Raw genomic sequence first — 23,590 nt, forward strand, 5'->3', positions numbered from 1 at the left:
AACCTTAAATTTAAAGTTCACCTACCTCCCTCCTCAAGATTGTCTCCACTCTCTAGATGAGGTAGCAGTCATTTTGTATTTATTAGTTCCCCTTATATTTTTATTTTCCAATAACCTTAGGGGGTTATTTAATAAACTCTGAGTGCAAAAATCACAAAAAGTTTGTGATTTTTTTTTTATAAAATCGGATTTTTAAAAAATCACAAATTTCTCAGAATTTATTAAACCCAGAGGATTGAAAAGTCCGAATCAGAAAAATCCGGCATCTCACACCTGTCGAGGTTGCATATAAGTCAATGGGAGAAGTCCCAATGATTTTTTTGATGTGCTCTTGGTTTTGTGCAATACCCCAAAGTTTTCGGGCAAAAAACAAAAACAAAAAAATTGTGAAAATTGGATTAAAAAATCCTAAAAAAAAATGTGAAATCTGATTCCTCCTGAAAAGCAATTTTTTGGGATAATGTAATAATAAATAAGTGTAAAAAACCTGAGCGGATTTGATCTGAGTTTATAGCAGAACATATTGAGATAAATACGGACTTTGATAAATAACCCCCTTAATGTCTATTTCCAGATATTTCTTAACTCACAATATTCATTAGGTTCAGCAGATAAAAAAATAGTTAAACTATCTAGAATAAAGTGTGTCTTTTATCTGGCTCTTTCCAGTTCAGAATGCCTGATAACAGTGTTGGACTGGCCCACCGGGATACCCGGTGGGCCAAGGTGGGATTGGGCCCTCATGCTGCTAAACATTTGATCTATTTCATGGCCATTCCCTATTTCTACGAGAACAAAGAGGCTAAATAGATGGAAAAATAGAGTATAGTATGTAAAGAAAAGAGACAAGGAGAATAAAGGTTGAGTGAGGAGAGGAAGAAAAATAGTACTAAGAGTGGGCCCCTGGTCTAAGATTAATTGGTGGGCCCCTGGTCAAAGGTTTTTGGGTGGACCCCTGGTGTCCCAGTCCGACACTGCCTGATAATCCATAGCGTAGAGAAATAGATCCTGCCAATGATTTATGATTTGCACAGGGATTATTATCTAGGAAAAAGGACCTTCCATATTACAACTTTGCCTAATAAAGCTGCTCATCATATCAATTCATGTTTCAGATATGTTGTGTATTTCCATTTTCATTTCTTATAAAACTTTTAAACAATTCTGCCTATTATACTTTTGACTTGTATAAATTAAACATTTGCTTCCTCCCAACCTACAGTATTGCAGTTATGTCTGTGTATACAATTTAACTAAGCAGCTGCATTAAAATACACAATGGTACGTTAAGAGTTGGCAGAATCGCTTACAATAACACGGAAGGTTTAAGAAAAATCCTGCCGTAAACAAAGCTGCAGATGAGGACATCATGGGGCAGAATACTGTATATCTTTATAAATTATTCACAAATACCAATGGAACTGGAAAAAAATGAAAACAAATGGGAATGGCGGCCAACTGCAAAAAAGCGGATTTATATTAATAAATACAATATTAAGTATTAATAATACTTCTGCATTCACTAATCCTTTAAAGTATGTATTTGTTTTTTCACAGGCTAAAGATAAGGAACAATTATAGAAGTTAAATAAAGGCCTTTGGGCAGATGGCACAAACCCCCATAGGACTCATTCACAAACATAAGCTTCATTGATGTTATGTACAAAGGTGCTTGTGTCCAAGCATAATCCTTTAAACCTCATGATTGACAATACACCTGTCCCACCCCCAGATGAATATTAGATAGATGCAGGTATTTTTTGAAAGGGGAGCATAATATGATACAGACTAGTGGTCAATTAAACACAGGGAAGGATTTTGCTAAGCAGCACCCTAAAGCCGCATGGTCCTAGGGCCGCTTCTTGCACGCATGCTCCCCCAGACCATTGCATGGTCCTAGAGCCGGACCCTTAAAGGAGAATTCAACCTGTGGGGAAAAAAACCTGAACCTCCTACCCCAGGTAGACCTCCCTCCTCCTCTTAGGCTAACTACCCCCCTGGGGAAATGCCCTATACTTTGTACTTACCCCTCGGTGCAGATTCTTCCAGCGGAGTTGCACGCATCCATCTTCTGGCTCCTCGGTAAGATGAGATTGGTAATTTCCATGTAATTCCGCACATGCGCAGTTGTCGCAAACCGGCAAACAGCTCCAACTGCGCATGCGCAGAAAATACCATTCTCCCTGTCAACTTACAGAGGAGCCGGAAGATGGATGCGTGCAACTCCACTGGAAGAATCTGCGCAGAGGGGTAAGTTCAAAGTGAACAAACAAGATTGTGAGATGATGCAAGGCTTGCCTTAATAACAGTGTCCACAATATGGCTCCTGCCTGTTTGTTATAATTATGAATTCCCAAATGGAAGCGAACACGATTTAAATCATTTTTACAGTGTAATTAAAGTTAGTTTTGCTTGACTTACTTGATAAAACAGGATTTGTGAATAATTTGTTTGGGTGACGGGTCCCCTTTAAAGACACAAGGGCACACTATGCCAGTGTACCCTGCACCTCCCCTGGATTTGAGTCACATTTGTGTGTAACATATACACTGAAGGTATGTTTCATTTGTATAATAATTTGTAGAAAGTTAGGGGAGCATTTACTAAAGCTCAAATGTTTATTTTTTTATTTTTTGGAAATTATGAATAAACTAATTTCCACAAATGTCAGTCATTTATTAAAACATCCTACCTGAAAAAGCACAATCAAGCAAACCGCAACTTTTTCGACTTGTTGTGCGATAACTGCGACTTGTATTGTTGCACAAAGCCATAAAAAACACAAGAAAACATCAAAAACCATAAAGCAAAGAAAGATCATACAGTTGTAAAAGGGACATCGATCACTGACTTCTAGATGATTTAGACAAGTTTTAGCTTCAGATTCTTTGTTGCATAATAAATCCTGGAAAAGTCACACTGTTTTTTTCTGTAGCTTTTTTCAGGTTTTTGGCAACAAAAAGCTCAACCCAAAAAGGTTGCAATTTAGCAAATGCCCCTTTAATTGTAGAATTCCACAGCAAGTTACCCAAAGGGCTTCACAACAAGCTTTGCAATGCCACCCTTACCTATACTGCTATCAACCATAAGGGAACTCCCAAGGAGGGTTTTGGTTGGTTAGATTTGGGCCTATATTACGGTAATTCTTATTGTTGGGAAAGGCAGCCGACCACCTTGCAGCTCAGTACTTGTCCATACGACATAGGATTCCCCTAGTTTATAAAAAAGGTAGCTTACGAATAGAAAGTCTCCTGGAGTACTACACCACTGTGAGCTTCGCTTAGTGGGATTGGGGATTTTTTTTAGGCAATGAGTACTACGTCTGGGTGTTGTAAACACTACAGCTGAAATTGTATGAATAACAACGGAGGTGAGAAAGTACTTAAAGCATTTACTGGTATTTATCTGTAAGGATACTGTGTATCATCCGCCCAATAAAGAGGTTTGTTTGTTTTTAAACAACCCCTGGTGCCTAAGTTCTTTGTGTGAAATCAGAGCAGCTAACCCCTCTCCAATAGTACAGTGAGGGCTCACCTGAGAGGGAAAAAAATTAATGTAACATCTACCAGCCTAGGTAAGTTCTATACAGGTACAACATACCAGTAAGCAACCTGTTGTTCCAAAAAAAACCACTTGATACTGAAGATTAGTGATGGGCGAATTTATTCGCCAGGCGCAAATTCACGGCAAATTTGCGCGATTCGCCACCAGCGAATAAATTCGCGAAACGCCCGCGAAAATTCGTGGCAAAAATTCGCCAGCGCCCGTTTTTTCGGAAAAATTTATTTGCAGCACCCATCACACCACTGTGTACATCAACAGCTAGGCTGGTAAATACAGAGATAAAGATGGGCAGAAGCATCAGTAATAACACTGTAAAAAATACAAAATAAATAATATACAACGTGTTAATATTTAATGATGTATTTGTATTTTGGTGGCACTTGATTTAAGGCTGAAGTTTTCATAGCTAAAGGGCATGTCCTTATAATGTCAAAAGCTTTTTAGAACTTTCATAAATATGTATTTAAAAGCAGGAACTGGTTCCATTTGCACATGTTATTGTTATGTTTTACAGTAACAAGCATCAAAGGTTTTCTAATAGCCATTTATAAAACAGGGATTATGGGGCAGATTTCTCAAAAGATTATTTTTTACCTCAATTTTGTTGTCATTGTCACGAAAAGTTGTAAAAGACAGTTTTCATGTTTCCTCAGCATCTCTTTGGACCAGGGTTTTTACAATTACAAGCCTGTCTGGCTGAACTGCCAATCTGCATCAAAGACCTTTGACAAAGCCTGCTCATTGCGGGCGAAACGCGTGTCAGACTTTTTTTAGGTTAGGCAGGGGGGTCCGAGTGAGACTTCCATTGAGTTCTCACACTCTGAGGGGAGCTGTGTGGGTGAAGGGGTTGGTGATAGGCATAGTTTCAAGGGGTAGCACTACTCAGTACCACTTATGTGGTTTAAGCCTTTGATGCAGATTGGCAGTTCAGTCATACAGGCTTGGTGTGTGCTTGTATGCACATGGTGCTAAATTCACCTGTCTTTCTCTACGCAACTGGGAGGGGTTGGGTGCGGGTGAAGGGGTGGTTATTCAACTGTGGTTTGAAGGGGTATTGGCGATTAGCAGATTAGGGGGGTCTGAGACCCATTCTGAAGTTTTTTAGATACCCATTACCTACCTCCAATCTACTCCTAGGTGACACTAGAAGCAAGCCGATTAGGCGTGTCTGAGATCCACTCTGAAGCCTCTAAACAGCAATGACCTACCTTTAGTCCTTCTGTCTCCCTGTTCCTTACCTGTTTTTAATGCTTTTCCTGAGTTTAATTTAATTTGATTTATTCATCAAAAGTTACATTTTAAGATGGTTCACGGAGTCATCGGATTACAGGATGGGTAGTTGCAACTTTAAGGGTTAGTTCTTTTTCTTCTTTCACCTATGATTTACAATTCAGACCCTGCACACCATCCACTGTTTCTCCAATTGATGGAAGGTGCTCCCTAATCTATATATTTTCTTATATTATCAGGAAAATGGAACTGGCGTATAAGCCAATCAGCCCAACTATCTGAGACAAGGACCCAAGATCTCTCCTTAGGACCATAACCTTTTCAGTGTACCAAGCCCGGAAGCGGTGCCTCCCATGAAATTGCTGTATAAGTCGATGTCACGTACGGAACCCCATAACAGCAACCTTTTGCTTCAGCAAAGGTCAGTTCAGGTAGCAGACAGGGATGGTCAAGACAGGCAAGGGTCTATGAATGGTAAATGAGACAAGAATTCACACCCAGGAACTATCTAGAATAGATACATTTGGGCAGGGAACAAAAGAATGAGGTGCCTTTAAATATTTAAATTTTGCGCCAAGCGCAATGACGTCAGATGCTTAGATGCGTGCCAGACCCAGAAGAACGAGCATAAGTGCGCAACTTAGGAAGAAGGCTGCTGGCATACACACAAGGGAAGCGGTGGTGTTCACTCTGCCCCACTAGACCACAAAATATTGCTACACTTTCCAGATGGATATAGAAATGATTATATAATATATTAATTAGTAATATTAATTCATATATTAATTAGTCATAGCCATTAAGCAGATTCAGGGCTGGATTAATGCAAAATAAGATGAATTTACAGTTCTAGGCTGAAGGCCTTCACTGGTAGGCCAATAACCATCATGGCCACTCTCACAGTGAAACTACAAGGAGAGCAGCATCTGGGCCCCCACAGTAGGACCTGCACTGTGTGCACTAAAAGAAAATCTGATGACAGTGGATGCCAGGGGGGCCTGGTACAGTATTTGCACCCAGGTGTGGTCCCTTGTTATGCTATTCCACATTCAAAAGCAATTGATTTGTGTTCACAGACCAGTTGCCCTTGCCCCTGGTGATAATAATGGATAGCAGCTAAGACAACTTCCCTGGTAAACCTAGGGCTTCATAATAGACAGACAAAAATTGAGCAATGTAGAAGAATTCCTAATGTAACAAAAGTCCTCCAGGACAGATCCAGTTCTTTTTTTTTTTTTTTTAAATACAATACTGGTTTCATGAGCAGATTAAAATGCAAAATTTTAATAATTTTATATAATGAGTCTCTTTATTATTCATATTTACTAAGATCTGTTATAACGAGGCTGCAAAGTGTATATTTCTATAGTCTGCCAAAATATTGTTTCATTGCACCATTTCTATAAAACATCATAGGTCTAAATTATAAATCCTGTTGTTATGCCTTTGCTCCAGTAATTGATTGGCCTTATGGAATTGTAGTGGATCAGACAGGTCATTCTGCTACTTTTTTGTCTGTGACATCATCCAGCCTGGTTACAGGCTGGAGAGCCATCAGATTGGCTGGGCACCCCATTGGTGGGAGAGCGGGAGTGCCTGACTTTGGAGCCAAATGTACAGGGTTACAGACAGAGCTTATAAAGGAACCCCTGTGGCAGCAGAACCAGTTTGTGTGAGACTGTCCAGAAGTGCAGACAGGCTGATGTTTCATGCTGTGCAGTTTTAGTTGAGTTGAGTTCTGCATCTCTAGTAGTAGAGAGAGAGCCCATCCTGTTCCCTGCCAAGCTGCTAGAGAATCAGGAGGGGAAAGGTGCCACTGTGGAGAGTGACCCTGCTGTAGAGTTGCCTGTTATCTCCAGACTGGCCTGGAATGGTAATCTCTAAGAGCACCCCGGTGAGTGAGCCACCCAAGGGAGGATATTGGCAAGGATACAAGCTCGGGGCCCCAATTTGAGGACAGGTCTTGTGCATTCACCTACTCGGTGCTTCCAAAGGGAAAGGTACTTTTGGGAAAGGTAATGCTACGTTGGGTATAAGAGCATAAAGTTATATTTGTTTCATTGCAACCATGTGTGTTTTATTTTTCCTAGTGGAACCTCCTGTGGTGTGCGCCTCATTGTTCACTTGGTGTAGGGACTGCAATGTAAATCCCAGTTCCCAGTACTTTTTATAAGCAAAATGGATTCAAGGCCCTGGATTACAAAGGGTTAATTGATATTTAAAGAGACAGTAAACAAATTAGGGTTATAGAACATTATGCAAGCTATTCTTAAATTCTTCCCAAAAATGCTAGTGATTAATTTCAGATCAATTAACTAAAATGATGATCACAAATTTAAGAAACCTATAAACACTAAAAACATCCCATGACTTGGTTGCAAGGATTAATGATACATAATAAAGATTAATAATAAAGATTCCATGTGTGAGTGATGCTTGTGAGTCAGTAAACAATTTATGTTTCATAGGAAAGTGATTTGGATTCAAGAAGGAGTGTTATCCTCTTAAGCTAAGAGTATCTACATGTGTTAAATGAAGTGATAGTGCTAAACAAATATTTTCTAAAATGTTAATAGATCAATAGTGAGCTGTATAATGTATGCATAGATACTCTTTAGAAGCAAATGAATTATTTAACAGCCCTAAGCTTGTAAAACTGCTTCACTGGTATTCTGAAAGAACAGAGGCAGTAAAACAAGGCAGGAAATCCATCAAGCTATTGAAACGCTTGAAGGATATTAGGTGCACTGTCCTATACTTTACCTAAACAATATAACAATGCCCTTGTAGTTGGCATGCTTGTACAAATGTAAAGTACAATGTGGTCTTAGTAAAATGATGTGTTTTCTTGTCACACACACTTCCATCAAGAGAATTGTTGGTTTCTATAGCTTAAGAGAGTGGTCTGCTTTCACTGTGCCATGAATAATTGAATTTATGGAAAATCAACAGCAACTCTTTTAACAGAGAGGTGTCATATCATCATGTGTAAATGCAGTCTGTTTTGAGGAGAGACCACCAAATGTCTTGTCCAATCAGCAAAGCTGAAGATCCCTGCATGTACTGGTATTTATCTATGCCCTTCTGAGGTCTGAAAATGTATGTGATGCTACCTAGAGAGATGCAATGCCACTTTGGATATCAGAGAGGAGGAACAGATACAGCAGGATAGGAGGTAATTTGGATCCATGCCAAGGCATCAGGACAGTCTGGAAGCACCAGAATCTGAAATAATTCAGGGCAGTCAGCAAGGATTCAAGTTCCAGGTCAGAACAGGTGGCAAGCAGTAAAAATGAAGTCATATCTAAAACAATATTAATCTGTAACAGAAGGCTTAGGCAAGTGTTGCAATTGGGGAATGGAAGATGCCTCGGCTCCAAAATATCAGCTTTGCAACTGGTATATTTATCATTTCTACTTACTGGTAGGAAAGATTTTATACTGTCAAGTAAAAGTCATCAGTTATAATGAGTGATTGTTGGCTTGTGTCATATGACTGACTGAAATGTTTTTACACACTTAAAAAAAAGCATATTAGAAGCCACTTCAGAGTTCCATCACTGCTAGCAGTTTATATATATATTTATATTTTATGACTTCTAATATCCTTATGTTTCACAATAGGGGGTACATTATTTTCTACATATTCAAAACTCTATGGTAGGCTTTTGATCATGTGTACTTTCTTTGTTTGAGCATGGCCATAAAGAATAAGAATCAGTAAGTAATTAAAATGTATTTGCATTTATAATGCAAGCAAGTGGCAAATACACAGTGGACTACATTACCAGAACCAAATGGGAAGCATGCAATCCAACGGGAGAGGGTTTCTTATTATCAAGGACATATTTATTGCATATGGTATTATTCAGATTTGTCATTAATATCTATATTGCATCTTTAAAGGTGTTGAAAAACACATGTCCTTACATCCCAACGTAAGCATAATGAAAAAATAAATTACAAGCAATCACATCCCAGGTTAGCTGAGTGAATTTCTAGCATGAAAAGTTATTAATATGCCATTTCATGAGAAATCGATTAACTATCTGACTTTTGGTCCCAAAGAATTAATTATAACCAGAGGTTGGTATAATTACAAAGTCTCTCATAATATGCCATACATAATGAGAATGATTTTTTAAAATGAAAATTAGAATTTACATGGTAAAATAGATTGAACAGTAATCGTCATGTTAGAAAAATACACAGCAATTTTAACCATTTATGGAAATATGCTTTGTGCTACATTTAATTAATCGTATTTCAAAGAATTCCGACTGGCAGTTCCATGAAGCTTGTTACATAGTTGAAATGTCTTTCAATATTAATCTAAATGTAATGCCACAAAGTATAAAAGAGCTTGAAATTTAATTTCCTAGAATGTTTGTCTCCTCAATTAAACTTGCAAAATGCAAATTATATACTGAACATTTTGAATCGGGTGCAATGATAATATTGATATTGTATCAATGACACAAAAGCTTGTAAGGAGGCGAAATGTATTTTATTTAATATGATAATAGTTGGCAATACTCAGTCCATTGAGACATTGAGAAGATGGCACTAACCCTTAAGGTTGGCCTGTAGGAGAATCCCCCTACAGGAGCATATAAAGAAGTGCAGGAGCGAGGGACTTCCTCTTTGACCAAAGATCATCAGCAGGCAGAACAGTCGTCCTCAGTGCCAGACTGGGTGGGAGGTTTAACTTATTAGGGCTAGCAAGTGAGTTAGGAGTTTGGTACCAGCTCCCTCTAGGAGCAAAAGATAGTCAAGCTAGGCAGAAAGGACTATTGTCCTGTTGTCCTGACATAGAGGTAGCGACTGGGCAATTGCGTGGCAGTTAGGGAAATGGAGCATTCAGAAGTAGGTTAGTGAGAACCTAGTGGAGCTATAGTGAGACAGCTTGTTTAAAGCTTATGCAAACCTCCTGCACACAACAGAGAAATAGGGGGAAAGTGTTGTAGGTTACAGAGTCCACCTCAATGGCTAATGACAATCTGCTAGAGCTTTTCCACAAGACAAGGGCATTGGAGATAGAAATCCTGTTCCCTATTCCATTTAGAGAGTCTACCAGATACAAGTAGCCCATTACAAGCGTCTAATTCTTATAGCTATGTTTAAATGCCAATTCTTCTTTTAAACTAACACTGGAGAAGGCCTTTCTTTAACAGAAACAAGAGATAAACATAATGCCTTAGACATAAGTGCTCATTTCCTTAGTGCTCATTCAAGAAGTACTTGTGTTTGGGTTAAATGCATGCTCTGTACTTCTTACCAGATTAAAAATCTCTACAAGACTCACAAGTTTAAGAGCAAAGTGCAAATGACTGCACTATCTTTGCAGTATTTGTCCCAGTATTCCTAATATACTAAATAGTGGACTTGATTTACCAGTGCTTATTGGTGTCTACATTTATAAATCATGTGCAGTTTTCAATCTTCGTCTGCTCATTGCTAATTCAAAAATGCAGAATTCAACAACAACTAAATGGCTGTTAAGTGGATACCGTTTTTTTTATTTTTCAGAAAATCTGTTTCCTTGCCTCAAAACTTGATGCGGCCGTTTACAACAGTAATTTCAGAATTCCATCATCACTGTGGTCACTAGGGGCATTGCAGTCACTTTCAACCTATCAAATGACATCTGTTCATGATTCTTTAGGAACAAGTGCATTGCACCTATTGATAGCAGTGCTTGATATGGAACAGAAAGAAAGGCATTAACCTGGAATAATATATTGCGAAGCTTATGAGTAGTTTACTACGTATTTACATACGTTCGAAATTTAGCTTCGGAAGTCTCTGCCAAACTTTGCGCAACTACTGTATGTCAGACGTTATTTCGTGACAAATACGCGTATTTATCAAAATGTACAATTATGTCTCAGCAAAAAGAGGTTGGCAGGAAAAATTTCCTAATGAATTTTCTCTAGCAGTACAGTCTTCCTAGCGGAACTTTGTTAACTTACGCTTATGTCAATGTAAATTCAGTGGGTATATAAAGGTCATATGTATGTATTTACTAGTGATGATGGTGAAATTGCTTGAAGTGGCCACTTCTTGTTAAAAATGTCCAAGTAAGCAAAAGGAAGACAGAGACCCTCTATTGTCCTAGGCCATGAGCCCACCCTAAAACATATGTGGCATGAGCTTCAAATGATAAAAAAATGTAAATAAGATATTTTTAACAGTTACAACTTGTAAACATAATTCCACTTTAAATATGAAAAACACCAGCATTTGACTTTTGCTTATGACTTTTCTGGAATACAGGATATGATGTCACAAAAATAATAATGCTGAGGATGTAGCTTCATTGTATTAAGTCAACAGTCAGACCCTGGCAAAATAGATTTTGGTGAAAAGGGTAATAAATTTAAATTTTCATACATTGATAAATTAGCGGATTAAGATCGTTCGCCTGAGCGAAAATTTGCCTAGTGAAATGCAGCAAAAGTTCTCCAGCCACAAGGTAATTTGCTAGTGAACTGTGTTGCTCATCTTTTAGTAAATAGGCGATGTCGCTGTGAATCGTCTTTTTAGCGAAAATTCATCAATTCGCTCTTTAGTGCCCCCATGTGACTTCCTGTGAGTCGACATGACCATCCACCATTATTAGCCGGAATACTAAAATCTATAGTTCATTATTAGTGGTGAGTACACTTGTGGAATTTTGTTGCATGGAAAAAGTTTGCAAATCCACAAAATGTTGCTGTTAATGCATCGGAATTACTAGGCAAAGTGAAATTGCAATTTTGGCATTTTTAGCTTTGAAATAGCAAATACAGGTCCCTCCCTTGTAAGAGAAGCTCTTTTTCGACTAGAATTGTTCTTCATAGAAATAAAATGGCTCCCATGTTGCAGAATTTTTCCAAACATTGCAGTGAATTATCTATCAATATCAATATGGATATGTTTCTCCCAGATGCCCAAGCCAGAATTTTTCCAAATCATGCTCTGATTCCACTGACTGATGTGGAAGGCAAGGGGTGGATTAAAGGGATTGTTCACCTTAAAATTAACTTATAATATTATGTAGCGCTTGATATTCAGAGACAATTTGCAATTGGTCTTCACTTTTGTTTTCTGTCGATTTTGAAGTATTTAGCTTTTTGTTCAGCAGCTCTCTCAAATTGTATTTCAGCAGGTATCTGGTTGCTAGGGTTCAAATTACCTTAGCAACCAGGCAATCATATAAATACGAGGCTGAAATATGAATAGGAGGGGCCGAGTAGAAAGATAAATAAAAAAGTAACAAAAACATTAAATACAATGGTAGCTTTGCAGAGCTATAGATTTTAACTGCTGGGGTCAGTGACCCCCATCTTACAGTTGAAAAGAAGAAGGAAAAAAAATGCAAATAATTAAAAACACTTAATAAAAGATAATGGTCAACGCAGATAAAAGATAAGGGTCAATTGAAAAGTTGCTAAGAATCAGCCATTCTATAACACAGACAATGTTAAAGCAGTTGTTCATCTTTGGGTTAACGTTTAGTATCATTTAATATTATTTGTGGTTTTTGAATTATTGAGCTTTTTATTCAGCAGCTCTCCAGTTTGCAATTTCAGTAAAATGGTTGCTAGGGCCCAATTAACCTAGTAACCATGCATTCATTCAGCAATAATAATACGTTTGTAGCTTTACAGAGTAATTGGTTTTAGATGGGGTCAGTGACCCCCATTTGAAAGCTGGAAAGAGTCAGAAGAAAAAGGCAAATCATTTAAAAACTATAATAAATAAGTAATAAATGAAATGACCAATTGAAAAGTTTCTTAGAATTAGCCATTTTATAACATATAAAAGTTACCTACCCTTTTAATAACATCTGCTGGGGGCGTTTTTCCTAGCCGAAAATGTCACCATGGTGAAAAAGTTTCTCATCTCTATTCATTGTATGCGGTAGACTACTGTTATACTCCTTTATTCATTCATTGATTCAAAAAATTGGGCTTTAAAGGTCCCAACAAACACCCTAAAATTCCATATATAAGCCCCCAATGTTACTGCATCGGCTGTATACAACTTTGAACAATGCGAATGGTTTTTGTGCTGGAAACTTTCATTCTATTATTTTAACACTGGCAGCACCATAATACTGAGAAGTAATCCATCATGTCATACAGACTTCATGCAATTCGTCTTTATCAGGTCTGCTGTACAGTATCTGTTTTCTGCTTTTATTACTGCTCTTGCATTGGGATGCATTATTTAAGAGCTCCATTCATCTTTGTGAAGCATTCCTTGTGTGTTTCCCATCTCCACTGCTTTTTTAAGGACTCTTTGAACATTAAAAAAGCCTAAATTGCTCTAATCAGGAACCTGTGTATTAAAGAAATTCGCAGATAAAAAGGCCTGACACGATGCAGTGCAGTCCCCGGGAAAAACATGAACAAAATGGAAGGCGCACGAATAACAGCCCACGTGCAGTTTTATTGTGCTTGCTGTCAGTTTCAGCGACAATTTAAAGTAGAACACTTGCTAAGAACATTCTGTTTTATTTCACTACGATATATAAGATTTGGTGGAGGAAGCTAAAATGTCTTGTATGAAAGATGTGCTACATAGAACATCAGCAGTGTCTGTGTTTTCCACGCTGTATAGTAAATAATGCTCTGGTGTTAATGCTGCCAAGGCCAGAGGGTGCAATATTTGTTGAGAAAGGTCATCCCGGCAACTCTGTAGATAAATAAACACACACAAGGTGGATATACTAGAGGCACATTTTATCTTATGTGCAGCCTGAGTGAAAATAACCCCAGATGGTCTGAACCAGAAAAGGTTACCCAGACTTTGAACAATAGATAATAATGCACTGTTGGTCAGTTGGTTTATTCTGCATGCTTTGTAACAAAAACAGTTTGCCACATTATGGGGCACATTAACTAAGGATCGAATTTCGAAGTTAAAAACTTCGAAATTCGACCATCGAATTTGATACTTCGATAGTCAAAGTATTTTTTCGATCGAAAATGGTCGTTTTCGTGCGAAGTAAAATGTAATCCTTCGAATCGAAAGATTCAAATGTTCATACAAAAAAAACCCTTTCAGGGGAATGTAATAAAAGTTGCAAATTGCAAAACAATTCGCACCAATAAGACTAAAAATCCACATCTCGCAATGTAATAGTGTTCCTTAAACTGTTATTGCATTGCGAATTTTAATTGCGCACTCATAAGAAGTGCTTGAAGGTGTCGTAATCTTTTGGGGCAAAAATAACGACTTTTTCAGTAAGAAGTTTTTTTACATTGACTGCGCATTGGCGCAAACTATAAAATGCGCAAACTGTCTTTCACTGTCGGAAGTGGTCGCTGAACAGTTTCCGGGCTCGCAAAAGCTATATTAAATTCGCACAAAGCAAAATTTGTTTGCGCAAAGGCATAACTTTTCACATTGCGAATAGTTTTTCCGTTAGCGATTTTTATTACATTCCCCCGTTTGACTTCTAAAAACTCAGCCAAAGACTCAGAGAGGTTCTAGGAGGTCCCCCATAGGCTAAACAGCAATTCTGCATGTTTAAGGTGGCGAAGTGTCCAAGTCGAAGTTTTTTAAAGAGACAGTAATTCGATTTTCAATTGGTCGAATTTGTGAAGTTTTTTCAATTCAAATCGAATTTTGGCCTATTCAATGGTCGAATTACCCAAAAATTACTTCGAAGTTTTTGATTTCAAAAATTCATTTTGACCCTTAGTAAATGGGCCCCTATGTGTGCTTATATCATATGCTATTTGAATGATTCCAGTTTTAAAATTCTCCTCTACAGAGTTTATTAGTGGCAATTGTATGCTGGGAAATATTATGGGAACATAATTTTCCTTTCAATACATAAAGGTAAAGCAAAAGTTCACTATTTTGGATTCATTTGGATTACTGAACCTTAAATCTACTAATAAACCCAATAGGATTGTTTTGTCACCAATATAAAATCATGGCGCTTTACAGGTAATTTTCTTTATTACAGAGAAACAAAATAAGTAGAAAAAAATAAAATAAATAATAGTTGTTTGCTTAAAATGGGCACTGAGGGAGATTACCTTTCTGTAATTCTTGAATATTGGGTGTCCAGATCCCATACTTGTGAAGAGATTAATTTCCATGTATTAAGAGACATAGGGGCAAATTCACTAAAGCGCGAAGTGGCTAACGCTAGCGCAAATTCGCCAGCGTGACGTCATTTTGTTACTTCGCTGATTTACTAACGGACCTACTCTAGCGCTACTTCGCACCCTATCTACTCTATTGCACTTCGCCTGGTCTGAGGTGGCGAAGGCAAGTCTGGCGCAAGAGGTAACGTTCAGTAAAATTCGCAAGTTAGGGAATAAGCATAGTTACGTCCCATCGCCATAGCGCAACTTTGCTTGGCGTAAGGGTGCAAAGTAGCGCTAGAGTAGGTCCACTTCGCTAGCGAATTTACGCCAGCGCCCGTTAGTAAATCTGCGAAGTAAGAAAATGACGTCACGCTGGACTATTTGCGCTAGCGTTAGCCGCTTCGCGCTTTATTGAATTTGCCCCATTGATTCCTGCCCCATACAGCTTGCAGTAGAAGTGGTGGATAACATACAGGCACACACAGTGAAGCTGGGTAATACACTGAGCAGTAGTCTATTTTCATCCCCGCTTTTACCATGTATATACTGTATAAGACCACCATTAAATAAGCAGTTTTGAGGGATTAACTTCATGGAAGTTTTATCTTCCTGCAGAATAACTAAAAAATACAGAAGTTAAAATGAAAATAAGTAGTAACACAGTCTCATCAAGTAAACACATTTGCAAAACACAGTGTTTTGAGTCACAGGTTTAGTGGCGTAACTATATGAGCCAGGATACCCCAGCCCAAAAATATTTTCTGCCCCCCGTGCCCATGGGGTCTGCTTCTTCTATAGTTCCGCTACTGTACAGCTTTATCATTATAAAATTGTTAAGCCACCATATCAACATCAATGTAAAGCCAATGTAATGGTCCTTGACAGGGGCAGTGTCAATCTGATGGGCCCCTCCCAACAACACCAAGCTCCTCCCCTCCTTTCCTTAGGATAACATACAACACAGGAGATATTTTTGGTCAAAAAGGCAGCAACATAAATCATCAGTTAAGTGTATGGCAATGTAAACCATTACATTTAAGTAGTATTTAACTATTAACTTTCATAAAATTGGATAGGCTGCAAACAATTTTACCCAAGAATGAGGGGCGCGTCTGTTGTCCCTCCTAGGCGTGGCTCCATAATTCCTGCCCCTTCCACCAGGCTCCTTTTATCACTTTGACCCAGGCCTAATCACTGTAACACCCTACATGTGATACCACTATAACCGGCTCCCCCCCAGGGGGACTCCTCCTGCTTTTAACGCTACAGTAAAAGCACCCTCCTGCAACGCTCCACCCCCTTGCTTTGGGAAAGGTAGACGGAGCTGTTCAAGGTAAAAGAGAACACCCACACAACGTGAAATGTAAAGGACGTCCGCCTGGCATGATAAAGGAGACAAAAATGGGAAACTTTTGGCACTGCTAGCTCGGGGTGATGTGCCTAGAACGGTAATACATAGTGTCACGGATGGTAATAATATAATTACAGACCCAACCCAGATGTTGGATCATTTTAGGCAGTACTTCCAGGCAACATACCAGATACCCAAAGATGCTGCAATGGAAGGACTCACTGAGTATTTAAAGGAATATTGTCATGGGAAAAAAAAAATATTCAATTTTGAAATCTGACATGGGGCTAGACATATTGTCAATTTCCCAGCTGCCCCAAGTCATGTGATTTCAATCACTCTTTACTGCTGTACTGCAAGTTGGAGTGATATCACCCCTCCCTTCCCCCCCCCCAGCAGCCAAACAAAAGAACAATGGGAAGGTAACCAGATAGCAGCTCCCTAACACAAGAAAACAGCTGCCTGGTAGATCTAAGAACAGCACTCAATAGTAAAAACCCATGTCTCACTGAGACACATTCAGTTACATTGAGAAGGAAAAACAGCAGCCTGCCAGAAAGCATTTCTCTCCTAAAGTGCAGTCACATGACCAGGGGCAGCTGGGAAATTGACAAAATGTCTAGCCCCATGTCAGATTTCAAAATTGAATATAAAAAAATCTGTTTGCTCTTTTGAGAAATAGATTTCAGTGCAGAATTCTGCGGGAGCAGCACTATTAACTGATTCATTTTGAAAAAAATGTTTTTTCCCATGACAGTATCCCTTTAAATAACATTGAATTACCTTCAGTACCCCATGATTCAGTAATGATGCTGGAAAATGATATTACAGTAGACGAAGTTAAAGACGCAATTAATGCATGTCCCCAGGGAAAACCACCCGGACCTGATGGGATTACCATAGAATGGTATAAGAAATATCTAGATTTTTTAGCTCCTAGACTGATAGAGCCGTTTAATGGGTCTGGTGAAATTGGTACTTTACCTGATTCTTGCTATGATGCGTATGTCACGTTAATCCTAAAAACAGGCAAGCCGTCTGATCGATTTGAGTCTTATCGTACAATTTCCCTACTAAACTAGGATGTTAAAATTTTTGCTAAAATTCTTGCTAATAGACTTAAATTGGTGATATTGGAGATGATTCACCTGGACCAGACAGGCTTCATGCCCTCTAAGGCCACAGACATTAATATTAGGCGTTTATATACCAATATATCTACTCAACATGATAACTCGGGATCTAGAATCGTTGTATCACTAGATACTTCAAAAGCTTTTGACACAGTCAATGGCAGTTCCTTTGGGAAGCTTTAGCCCGGTATAAATTAGGCCCTACATTTAGAAAGTAGGTACAGTTGCTTTACGATCGCCCTCGAGCTAAGATTATAGTGAATGGGAAGTTAACCGAGAGTGTATCCCTAGAGAGAGGCATGCGCCAAGGGTGTCCACTTTCCCCAATGCTCTTCACTCTGGCTATTGAACCATTGGCCATACATGTACGGGCGAATGAAGGGATACAGGGGTTGAGACTGGGGAATGTTACTGAAAAAATATCGCTATATGTGGATGATATGCTGCTGTACTTGGCAAATTCACATCCAGGCTCTGGAAAGTCTCCTTATAGCAGTGTCTGAATTTGGTCGATACTCTGGTCTTAAAATCAACCATTCTAAATCGGTCATCTTCCCAATAGACCTTCTCCCCTGGGCACCCCTGACTATAGATCATGTCTCCAGGTGGTGACCTTATTTAAATACTTAGGTGTAACAATACAAAAAGAGCTAGATAGATATGAACAATTAAACCTATACCCGACTAACAGAGTTGGTAGTTGGCAGGACTTACCTCTTTCCCTCCCAGGTAGAATTAATCTATTTAAAATGATTTTTCTCCCCAAATTTTTGTATACATTACACAATTCCCCTATTACTCCGAGGGGTCTTGGTTTACAGGGGTGGATAAAATAATTAGGGGCTTCTTATGGGCAGGAAGCCACCCACGCTTAAGCATGAAAATATTGCAAACTTCTTTGTCTAATGGGGGACTAGCCTTACCTAAACTCAAAGCTTATTTTCTTGTGGCTTAGCTAGTCTATGTCCATTGGTGGGTGGTCCCTGATATGAATAATCCAGCAGTTATATTAGAAGCCGCCTATCCAAACTTCCATACCGAGGTGCCTCCATAGGCGGATTTACATTAAGGTAAGCCTCCCCAAACCCGTTTGCCTAAATAATTTAAAGAAAAAATAAAAATCTTCTGTCTCGCCAATGTATTTATTGGAGCTTGTCTGGGGGGGAGGGGCAGAGGGTGCTGCTGACTAGTGTCTTAAGAAAAAAAATCCCTACCTGGTGACTCCAGTGATGTCATCATGAGATTTTGCACTGAGATTTTGGAAAGATTTCGGAAAGTTTATGAGCTAATCTGAGTGCCAAGCACAGTTAGGAAATAGGCTAGACTGAGCTTTACCCAGGATGGTTGTTTGTGCTGGAGATCAGGGCCAATAGACAAAGCTGCTGCTAATCCTCCACCTGTTTGTCTGATATGTGGGGATTGTTTCATACTTACATTCCACAAAAAATAAATTCCATCAATTGTCAATGGCAGTTCTTGATCTATTCAGGTAGGTGTTAGCTGAAACATTTTTCAATTACTTTTCATCTTTTACTTTTTACTGTTTTCCCAAAATTGAAGTTTAAAGTTAAATGTTCATGTCTCAGGGGTTTCAGTCTGGCAGCTCAGTGATCCAGGAGCATCTGAACTGTTACAATTTGCTATAATTAGTTGATTAAAACATTTCTTAGCAGTATATGAGGAATATTAGCAACTATTGTATCAATTCAATTCAGCTTCCTCTGGATCAGTTTGGCTACTTTCACTTACACACAAATGTTGTGTTGATTGTTGAATGCAAGTTTTTTTCTCAACCTCACCTACTATTATATTGTATTACTTTGAAACTGCAGTAAAAAGGCAGATACTGTTTTTTGCAAGGGGACCAAAATATATCCGCATTATACTTTCTTTATAGATCTCCCATAAATGAGAGCTAACATATACCTTGTCTTTTATGTGCAAGTAGACCAATAAACATGCTTTAATGTTTAATAAACCAATTATTGGCCCATATTTACAGTAATGTGGATCAACTGAACTTTTTCTATAATTTTGTGCTATGAATATTATTTTCAAAATAGTCCGGGCTTCGTCCATGGCAAGTGGAAAATTACTTAGTACTTAAAGGACCAGTAACGCCAAAACCTTTTTTTTTACAAAATTCGTTAGTATACATCGAAATATAAACACCAACACACTTTAAACTTTTAAATTGCAAAGCCTTTATTAAAAAATAGCTTAATGAAACTCCACTTCCGCTCCTCTTCAGAAACGCCGACAGGGCGACCATCCATCCTGCAGTAGTTGATTTCTTCTCCCTGGCTATCTCTCCTGGCCACCCTATGTCTGCTGCGCTCTGCCCGCAAGATTGACAGCCAGCTTCTTCTTCTCCTCCAGTCGTTTCTTGATGCAGCAGTAATGGTACTGGTCCTGGTGGTGATGATCTATGGAGCAGTTGCGGTTGGCACAAAACCGGCGTGCGCTGACCTTGTTCCTGCGCACTCGGTGTGCTGCTGCTGACTCTGAGCCCTGCTGCCCCTTGTCTCCGCTGCACCCTGTGTGATGGAGGTCCCGGCTGACTGGGGGTCTGCGGCATGTGGGGGGTGGCGGAGAGCGCTTGTTGTTGCTCCCACCGCCTGGCCTGTCACCCCTGATCGCTGCTCCCATTGATCCCATTGATAGCAGCGCCATGGATCTGACAGGAGAGCCTGCCCCGCAGTGCTGCTGCTTTTGGTTGCTGTCCCAGGCGCTGCCACCTGAACTGAAGCGAACTCCACAAGAGTGCATTTGTGTATGGACTCCAACAAGAACTGGGTCTTAGTTCTCCTTGTACTGTGTACGTCTCCACCGATAAGAGCTTTAGTTCAGGCGGTATGGTATGGTATGGTACGGTACGGTATGGTTTAGTCAGACCATGTATGGGACAGATTTCATATTGTAGTGCATTTTTAGACCATAATCCACCCTGTGTGCCCTGTGCCCTGTGTGCTCAGATGAATTACAACTTTTGTAAAATCACTGGTGAAGAAACTGTTGATGTAACATTAGACTTAGCCTTCCCAAATAAAAAGATCACCCTCCGCCTATGGGTGCCTCTTCTTACTATACCACCACCACACCCTCTATGGTCACTGTAGTACAAGCTTTCCAAAAAGCCCTGAAGGTGGTACAGGGTCCATCTGAAGTTTGGTCTCCTAGGACCCCAATATGGGGCAATAATCATCTTCCCCAATTTCATGAGCTACAAGACATAGCTAGATGGGCTCAGTTGGGAGTAAAAACCTTAAGTGACATTGTCAATGGTGGTGAATGTAAAACCTATGAATTACTGAGACAAGAGATACACCCTCCCCCTAATATGTTTTTCAGGTATCTGCAGTTGCGTCATGCTTTTAACATGCAATTTCCTACTAGACCCATAAGGGTAGTTGAAACTTCCCTGGAGACCTACCTCCATAGACAAGACCTGACTAAACCACTCTCTTGGTTCTATACTATTTTGTTGACTGCAGGCCCTTCACCCCTGGAAAAATCTAAGACCAAATGGCAGAGAGACATTCCTGAGTTGCATGATGAGAAGAATTCTGATGCTCTCAAAATGGTTCCAAATATTTCCATCTCAATGAGAGATAGATACATCCAGGTAAAGTTTTTAAACAGAGTGTACCTGACTCCGTACCAATTAGCAAAAATATACAATAATGTATCAGATATGTGCCCTAAGTGCAGAGATGAGACAGGTACACTGTTCCATGTATTTTGGTCATGCCCGGTGATACAGGGATTCTGGGGTAAGGTGCTACAATTCTTGGATGAAAAATTAGCACTCCCACATATTCGTTCCCCAGAACTCTGCTTACTAGGCCTGTCTGGTGATGTTCCACTTCGCTCCTACTCCAGACTACAACTTCTCTATTATGCCAAGAAAGCCATGCTTATGCACTCGAAGTCCTTGCCCCCCCCTTGTTGCAATATTGGCAAAAGCTGGTAAATGACACTCTTCCAAGTCAGAAATTGACATACAGATGCAGCCACTTTGGTTTGTCTGTTTGACACAGAATAACTAAACACAGATATCCCATTTATCTCATTTAACACAGAAAACTGTGTCACAACATCCCATCTAATTAAAGCATTCACCATTGTGAACAATGGTGCTTTGGTATGCTAATGAAAAGGTTAAATGCATTAAATGAGTTAAGATGACTTTAGATAACCCAGTTTCTTCAATTAACCCTGAGTCATGACGCATTTAACTCACAAATCCAAGTGGCTTCATCTGTACTTAGCCAGAGGGTGCCCAGAGAAATGTGATGCCATATGGGGTACCTGGTTGAATCTACAGTAGTCTGTTGAAATGATTGTAATTCTGTATAGCCGTAATGACTGCCTCTGCCTCCCGTCTTTTCTTCGCTTTTCTATTTCCCTCTCTGCTTATTGTTGTTAAAATCGCAAAATAAAAACTTTTTTTAAAAAAAAGAAATATGTCAGGTCTCAGGCAGTGACATTTTTCTGTTTAAATTCAAGTCTTAAGTCTTGCAAAAATGCATAAAGTTACATAACTGCCTTGTGGCTGTGTGTTTTTGAGTTGTACTATTTCTCTGTTTGCCTGAATATGCTTTTATTGTAGTTCAAGTTTTTCTTGCAGACATCTCCAGAGAGGGCCGGTAATGACTCACAGTAGTCAGGCAATGACTCAGAAGTCAGGCAACTATCATACAGTCAAATATGACAAATGGATTCACGGCATTAACTGGAATATAATTTCCTCATGGGATACTGAATGAAACGCCAACAAATATTACTAGAGATAAAAAGTTATATCATACTTAGTGCGAATGTAGTAATTTCACAATTAACAGGGAAATTATAACACAGCGGGTACCAAGTCTAATTACTGCAGTAATCATAATTAAAATGACTGTGACACTTCTATATCAATATAGTCTTTCCATCGGGAATAAGGTAGGGAGAACCATTAAAACGCATTGCCACTTATTGTCATAATAAACATAATAAAAACATACATATTCGTTCATCCTGACATGTTTTCTGTTATTTGAACATTGACAAGTAGTTAAGAATTACCGTGTTTCCCTATTACACTTGTTCGGGCTCTTTTTTTCAATGGGGCTGTACTCACACAGGCGCATTCAGGAAAAATGCAGCATATTGTGTCTCAAAGTTATTTATAAAAACTATTGCTATTGAAAGCAGTATTTACTTAACTCCTGGTCTGTTAATCAGCTGCCTTGTTTTACATTGTATCAATAATCGGAGCCATAAGGGCAGAGAATAGAAAGGGGCAGACAAACACTGCTTTCAATAGCTATACATATACAAATAACTTCAAAACCCATAGACAATTTGTAGTGAATGTACATTGCAAAGTTGCTTAGAATTATGTTTCCTTTTATTAGGAAAGACATTTTTCTTGGGTTGATATTTCCTTTAATCCCCTGCATAATAAGAACTGGACATAATTAGAGACCACTTAAACTTAATAGTTCTAGTTCCTGTTTCCTTTCTCAGATGTCAACTCTATATCCAGGCAATTCTCTATGTTAGAGAGCATTTAGAGTAGGATTTTTGTTGCTTGGTTTCATGCAGTTTAGTCTATCACAAGTGAATTAAAGTAGCTCAGACATGATTAACCTCTCCTATTGCACACAGTAGCAGCATTGCCTATATTTTTTTTAAGAAAAATCTTTATTAAAATAGAATTCCAGTTCTGTTATAAAACTGTATTTGACAAAAAAAAGGAGGGCACTGTTATATAGAAAGTTATTTTTTTCATACTCTATATTGTGGGTGCAAAGGAACATGCCATTTTCCTTCGGTCAATTATGACCAAAACGGAACCAAATACACATTCTAAAATAGTCCAATATACACCTTAGTAAATTTAGCACATCACAATATATGCAAAAGCAAAAAATGTTTTAATATGCTTATAAAATACATACAGCAATATTTCTTTATTACAAACAATAGCATTTACATACCACCAGTGTTCACAGTACAAATTAGCAAATATGTTAAAGCAGACACGTTGTGCAAAAAAGTTGACATACCCTAATGTTTTTGGAAAACTGCTTTCTCGAGGGATTAATTTTTTGCTTTTGCATATACAATGGTGTGCTAAGTTTTCTAAGGTGCGCATTAGGCTATTTTAGAATCTATTCCAAAACTGTAGTTACATTAACAATATAAACGTTCTCCACAAATATTAATAACAG

This window comes from Xenopus laevis, chromosome 6L, assembly GCF_017654675.1.
Source record: "Xenopus laevis strain J_2021 chromosome 6L, Xenopus_laevis_v10.1, whole genome shotgun sequence".
In the NCBI taxonomy this organism is placed as follows: domain Eukaryota; kingdom Metazoa; phylum Chordata; class Amphibia; order Anura; family Pipidae; genus Xenopus; species Xenopus laevis.